This window comes from Fundulus heteroclitus, chromosome 11, assembly GCF_011125445.2.
Source record: "Fundulus heteroclitus isolate FHET01 chromosome 11, MU-UCD_Fhet_4.1, whole genome shotgun sequence".
NCBI classification, from domain to species: Eukaryota; Metazoa; Chordata; class Actinopteri; order Cyprinodontiformes; family Fundulidae; genus Fundulus; species Fundulus heteroclitus.
In genome coordinates, this window is record NC_046371.1 from 35,439,737 (window position 1) to 35,447,159 (window position 7,423).

The window sequence follows — 7,423 nt, forward strand, 5'->3', positions numbered from 1 at the left end:
GCACATAGTAGCACAAGTTCGTGTCTGTTCAAGGGCCTCAACTCTGAAGGCCATTGGCATAGTGACTCTTGTTGAAAGGAGCTACCATGTTCTGTTCTTGCAGATTAAATCCGGAGTGGCTTGGTTTTGTTTACAGAATAATTCAAGAGAATGTCATCATTGAACACCTCCAAGCCGTCTCTGGATTCAACAGGAGCTGCGCACTGACAAGGGTCACTTTCAGTGCCATTTATGTTTCATCCAACCCTAATTGACAACCTGCTGACCAGCATTGGTGCCGGCATTTCCAGCCTGTTCTGGCTAAATACAAGTGCCCCATTACCGATGAAGAGTATCCATTTGTCTCAGTAAAGTGGGCATCTCGATGTCATTTTTTTAGTGATAAGAAGAAACAATATTTTCCTGTCAGAAAATTCCCAACTACATCGCAAAGCGGAGTTTCTCTGATTTGGTTTGACGTGTCCAGCTGCAAAATTTCTGATTTTTCAACTCGTCTGCTGCATTAGAGGCTCTTAAAGCACGTCAGTCCAAATAGGCAGCATGATGAAACACACGGAAAGCTTTAAAACACGCAGTGCAAGATGCGCGACAGGACCTATCAACGCGCACTGAGTATGTAGACCTGATGCCCTTGATGCTCAAAAGGCACTGGGTCTGAACACAGGATTAGGACATAGACTTTATACCTGTCATCACCATATGTGCTTGCATGAGATAACATCAGCTGGGTAAAATCCAAAACAGATTGGGGAACCCTGTCAAGAAATGTCAATTACATTTTATACATGATTATAATAGTGTATATCTTTTAAGCACATGTTATAGACAAGTTATATTCACTGTTTCCAAAAAATATGCTATGAAATCTGATAAATCAGTAAAAAAAAAATAAAAAAATAATAATAATCAGAAAAAAAAATCATAATGCTTTCTTCCTAAATAGCAAAGAAACAGAAAATAAACCAACTATTACCCCTAAGGATTCCTCCAAGGCTATGACAGATGGCACTGGTTGCTCAAGAACTGAACAATCTTCGATAGGTGTCCCAGCTGCACTCTCCTAAAAGGTACACACACACATTTTGGAAAGTGATTTTAAAAAATAATAAAATAAAAATAAGAGGCATGTTGTAATACAACTTACAGTCAATGTGCCATTGCATCCCTCAACATGCAATGGTAACAGCTGCAAAGGCATTTGAGTGCCACATGTGATGCATTTAGGCTGTGGCATTTTGGCAAACTCTACTGAATCACTGGAAAGAGGTTCAGTAGATAGCTTCTCCTGTAGTGGAACTACAAACACTATGTTTTTTTCATTGTGGGATGCTGATTTAAGAAGCCTTGTGGAGTAACCCTCAGCATCAGTTGGTATTATGGACACCTTGCGACGTCCACTACCACCTATTTTAAAATGAAAAAGAAAAGACACATCTATGGTTTTGAAATTGACAAAGATTAACCAATATATTTTGCTTAATTTAAAATTTATAAAGGTTATACCCGTAGACTTAAAAAACATCCAGCCTCCTTGTAAGGTCTTCAGTTTAGGAAATTCCTCCTCAAGAAGAGCCACAATCTTAAAAAGTAATATAAGATTTACTATTCTAAAAATAATTAACATTTCAACATTTAACATTTTAATAATTAACTTTACCTCGTCATGTTTCAGGTTGTCTGGTATGCTTAATATTCTTTTCCCAAGGCCAGCATGCGCAAGTTCAAGCTCTTCTGAGACCTTTGGTGTGAGCTGACTGGGTTCCGAAAGAACATACAGAGAAAAGTCTGTCCTTTTCACCATGCAAGGGGCAGGGGTTGAAAACCGTCGTCTTCCTCTTGGCTGATCAGTGTTAAACATATTGGGGAACTGCCTGATGTGGGAAAGACCAAAAGATTGGTAGGACCAAATATTGTGTTGCTTACTTCGGCTCAATAAGTTAAATACTAAATGTCTCAATAACACAGTGTACATTACTGTTCCATACACCAATGTGCAATGTGTCAGAAGAATATCACTTACTGTCAGGAAAGTGAACAAGTTTTACTTATATGATGCTTTAGCTACATACCAAAAACTTTGCTGGACTGAATGCAGGCCTTTTTTTAAAAAAAATCTTCAAGCACTATTGAGAATTTGAATGAAAACATCTTGGTGCGAAAAAATGTTAAACTCTGGCCTATAATGGATAAATCACTAATAACGTCCTGATCTTTACATAGTGTGGAAACAAATATGTAAATAAATAAAAATTTCATGCCGAATTTTTTTTTTGTTGCCTCTTAAACAAAGATAGACATGGTATTAGCATGTACACATAAAGTAATAATAATTTTACATTTTTAAGGACAAAAAACAAATGAAGCATTAAAGTATAAGCCCATATACTAGATGCAATGACAGCCCATGACATATAGATAGGTACGTAAAAACATAAAGCCTTTTTGTTGCAAAAGGAAAGGTTAAAATTGGGTCTAGGGATGATAAAGAAATATTATTATTAACCACCCCCCCCCCTTTTTTTTCCAGAGGTCAGATTCCCAATTCAACCACACAGATTGAAATAACAGTAGCAAAGGCGTTGTAGATAAGAGATTATGCTGTTTCTTAATACTTGAATAGGAAATGTAGAAATAAAACGTTTAAATAATCACCTTTTCATGGCCTGTCTCACCCTAGCTTCGCTAACCGGCAGAGGAGAACTGCCTCTAGCCCTCACTGCTGCACTCTCTCTTGCTGTGTTTGGGTCCGAGGACAGCTCCCTGGCCAGTAATTGCACAAAAGCCCGAGCTGCTACCTCGGCTTGAGGCGACAGACCCTGTCAAACATTCACTTTATTCACAATAGTTCACACTTTCTGGAAAGATATTAGCTTAGACCTACATTCCACATGTAACAGCCAAGGAAAGCTAGCGTGGCTAGCGAGCTGTTTTCGCTAGCTTATGCTACAGCTGCACATATAAAGCTATTAAAATTAATAATTAAAAAACGTTTTAAGCCAAGCAGACAACAAGCTAAGCGTATCAAGTGATATGTTTTACTTACGGCTCCACTCATGATGCCAGAATCCATGAGGAAGTCTGAAATCCGCCTTGTGCTGTAGTTTGCGCCTTCTGAACAGGTTGCATTTGATTGGCTTATGAGTAAGTCACCCCGCGTGGAGTACTTTCCTGTGATTGGCTTATACAAGGGAGGCTTTTGATTGGTTGCAAACCACTCTCTGTTTAAAAAAATGCTTGTGTGAATCCCGAGACGGCAGGACAGTCTCAAAAATCCACACACAAATGCTGTGAGGTTTAAAGCCAGAGCTGTGGATGTGTGGGTCTTGTTCTGTGTGTGTGTGTGGATTTTTTTGTGCATGTGTGGATTTTTTTTGTGCATGTGTGGATTTTTTGTGCACGTGTGGATTTTTTTGTACACGTGTGGATTTTTTTGTGCATGTGTGGAATTTTTTTTGTGTGCTTGCGTGGATTTTTTTGTGCTTGCATGAATCGGGCCTGTGCATGTGTGGATTTTTTTGTGCTTGCATGAATCGCGCTTTGCATGCGTGGATCTTGTCTTGTATGTGTGTGGATTTTTTTGTGCATTTGTGAATATCGAGACCCATCTGGCTCCATAGTATCTACGCCTGCCGCCACTACACACACACACACACACCAAAAAAAGTCGACATAACTGTATACTTCATGCCCTGGAAATCTCTGTATTTTATATTGGATATTTTCAACCCATCTATTATTAATTTTAGGGCACTAGTTTATCTTTTCTTCATAAGAGAACAGCAAGCACTGCAACTAAAATATGGCCTTTTTTGACCTGCTGTATATTAGCCAGTCCCTAACAATTTATTTTTCTTCCATTGCAGGAAGTTGTCATGGGAGGCTCAGAGACAGGAGTACCCAGAATTCAACCAGACAATCGAGGTTTATGAAAAAGCAGGATTTAATGAGTAGATATGGGCAAAACAGTGGTCAAAATCATAATCCAAAAGTTATACAAAAATGGCAGTCCAAAAACTCATACAGGAATGAGGGAAACTTATGTGATCCAGAGGTAGATATAACAGGCAAAAGGAAAACGTGGAACTTAAACTCACCGGAGGCTTGACAAGGAAAGACACTATAGACATGACAAGTATTGACGATGAACTGGCAGGGAAGTGGCAGAGGAGACAGACTTAAAAAGGCAGGAGACCAAAGGAGAGAGAGTGAGCCAATTAACCAGAAACAGGTGGAGGTAATCAGAGGGAGGGAAGAGGCTGCAGGAGGAAACAAGCTGACAGAAAACACGTGGAAAGGAACAGACACTAAACCAACCCTAGAACATAAATAACCATGAAGAACAAACCTAAGACAGAAGATAAAACTAAGACTAAACAGAGCACAGAAGGGAGATCAGAACTAATACAAAGACCGGATAAACTACAACAGTACATAAGCTGAAGAATCCAAAACAAGATAAGACAGAAACAAAACCTGAGGTGGAAGAGAGGAACAGCTGATCATATAATAAACAAACCAAAACAAAACCCAGATTATGACAGAAGTATGTTTGATACTTTGGGAATTCTCTGCCTCCGAATCTCTGAAAAAGGCTTCCTTTTTGCCATTAAACACACAACATTCATTCGATCAGAATCAGTCAGTTTTGTTGGCCATAACGTGGGATCATTGAAATTAACGGTGTGATCCATCTCTGAGCGACTATGCTCAGACTATCCAATCGGGCAGTAAGCCTCTCCACCTGCACTGTCTCTGTTATCGCTAGGGATGGCTCTTTCTGTCTCCTCCTCAACACACGCTGCCCCCCTCCCCCTCAGCTCCCCAGAGCGCAAGTCTACTCTCGTGTTGGTTGAAAAAAAAAAAGAGTACGGAGAGGGTTGAAGAAACACATTATTGCTGTTTTTCCTTTTTGATGTTAAACTTCTTGGTAAGCTGGAACACTCTTGTTCTCATTTAATGTGCTGGAACTGCTCCTAGCAGATAAGCTAACTCATTGTTTCGGTTTTTGCACATTTTTAGTTTTTGAAAAATGTTTTGTGTTTTTAAAAGCATTTATTTGATAATTTAACAAGTACATTCATAGTGATAAGCACTGCAAAATAAAAAGTGGAGCAAAGGAGATTAAAACTTTAAAGGGACTAGTCACACTTGCAAATTGTGACTGCAGCCAAAAATACAAAGGTATTTTGGGATAAATTTGTAATTTTAAGTTATTTAAAATGGAAACAAAATAGCTAAGCTGTGATTTGTGTTACATTTTGTTTATTTACAATCTAAAATCCTCTTTAGAAGGGTTTTCATAAGAACTGTTGGTTACACATTATACTGTAAAAAGTAATGTGTTCGCCATATGTAAGTAAATTCATTGGTAAAATGTTATATTTCATTTTATTGTACATTTTATTTGTTAAAATTACATTTTTGCAACAATGGAGATTATATTTTGGAAATAACTCTAGTTAACCATTGTTAACTCCTGTTGGTCATTATTCCAACTGAGAATTTGAATTTCTGTTGTACAACACATTTAAATGATTATTTAATCATTTTTCTGAGCTTAAAGCAATTGCATATTGGAAAATTGGGACTATAAAACCTGTTTTGTTAATACAGGTCAGGTCTTTTGACTACGTTGAAATTCATGAATCCAGCCTTAATGTCCAACGAGGTTGATGAAAACTGATCCATTGATGGCGAGCCTTCCCAGTCGGATCGTGAGCTCTACCACATCATTCACCAGATTCTGTGGTAGGATTCTGTCAGTTCGTTGACAGACATCAAGAGAACCTACTTTGGATACAATCCCTGACTTGACTTATTCCCCTGACTGACTAACTGACTAACGAACTTGAACAATTATTGAAGTTTGAAGCTACAAATTCCAGAAGAACATTCTCCAGAAGGACATTTTATTTTCTTAGTTTTATTTTGGGCCCATAGGTATTGTTGTTTTTGTATTGTACACATTTAAATATCTGCTACAAAAGGTACATTTAACTATAAATACTTGTGTCCATCACTTATTGCTATCTTCTCAGCTCCTATGAGCCTAGAGCGTTAGACGTGTACATACCCTGAAATGGGTTACAAATACTTTAGCAATATTTCCAATTGATAAAGTGTTACTGTTACAGTATTTCTTTTAGGTGTTTATCCACCAATTTAACTGTCAAACGTTCATAAAAGCTGTCTTAATGCAAGAAACGAAACCCTTAAACACATGAAATAACAATTAACTTTAAAGAACTAAAAAGGTTTTGTTAACTTTTGACATAAAGCTGGATTACCAGCTAGTAAGATACCTTTGATTAAATTGGTATACTAATGTTTAAACCAGGGGTGTCAAACGTACGGCCCGCGGGCCGAATCCGGCCCGCTGAACGCTTTAGTCCAGTCCGGTGGCCCAATGCATTTTCATTATTCAACGGCTGTATCTCCTCGCTGCATCGACCGATCTTCACCAGATTTTTTGTGAGTCATGGGGGAGTGCTGCCCAACGCGTTGGTGTGAATCACCTGGTGGACGGGCCGGAAAAATGCGTGACAACTTCTGCGGTGGCTGGCGACCGGCGGTGCGCGAACCCCTGTGGTGGCCAATAGGCCAGTGCGGCGCTTGGCTGCGAGGGCCGATCATCACCGCTTGCGGTTTTAATTCAGTTTACTACTTGTAGGCTCTACATAGTTTTGGATATGTGTGTGTGTGTGTGTGTGTGCATTGTTCTGTTAAAACCTTACTCACTGTGTGAAGGATCAAACCCCCTTCTGCCCATGAGAGGTAATAGATCTTCTTATGCAATGCTCAACCAGACGCTGACACTCTGCAGCACACTGCAAAAACAGAACTAAAAATAAGTAAAATTTTCGTGAAATGAGTGTATTTGTCCTGGATTTGAGCAGGTTAATAAGACTATTTGCCAATGGAATAAGATTTTTCAACTTAAAATAGGAACAATTAATCTCCATCATCTTATTTCAAGTGCAGGATGTCCAATTATCTTATTTTAGGGGTAAAGATACTCATTCCATTGGCAGATAATCTTATTTACTGGGTCAAATCAAGGACAAATAGCCTAACTTTGAGAACATTTTACTTTTTTTTAGATCCGTTTTTGCAGTGCAGCTCATCGTCCCATGTACTGGCTTTGCTCTGCTGAACACCTCTGCTCCTGCTGGGACTCACACACAGCTTCTCTTTTCCTCATTTCAAGTGTGTATGTGCTCATCTATATGAGCACATACACATGCATATATGATATTTAAAAACAATACACAATCCAATTTGTTTTTCTCCTGGTGAATGCTGACAAGGCAGGAAAGGACGGTGAGGGATGATCTAATTGTCTCTTACATTTAAACCCTGAATGATCTTGTTTGCTGTCTAAAAGCATCTTGGTTGACAACTAGGCACAAGGCCTTGCACTACT

The 7,423-nt window shown here is 38.8% G+C and overlaps 2 long non-coding RNA genes across 2 annotated transcripts; both read right to left on the reverse strand.

Annotated features, from left to right (window-relative positions):
- Window positions 1-686: 686 nt before the first annotated feature.
- LOC118564473 lies at window positions 687-1,391 on the reverse strand. Its single transcript, XR_004931870.1, has 3 exons — window positions 1,145-1,391; window positions 974-1,060; window positions 687-755 (listed from the first exon to the last, which is right to left on the reverse strand). It is a non-coding gene; the product is annotated as an uncharacterized LOC118564473 (long non-coding RNA).
- A 2-nt stretch (window positions 1,392-1,393) lies between these two features.
- On the reverse strand, window positions 1,394-2,735 carry LOC118564474. Its single transcript, XR_004931871.1, has 3 exons — window positions 2,653-2,735; window positions 1,658-1,871; window positions 1,394-1,579 (listed from the first exon to the last, which is right to left on the reverse strand). It is a non-coding gene; the product is annotated as an uncharacterized LOC118564474 (long non-coding RNA).
- Between the last annotated feature and the right edge of the window lie 4,688 nt (window positions 2,736-7,423).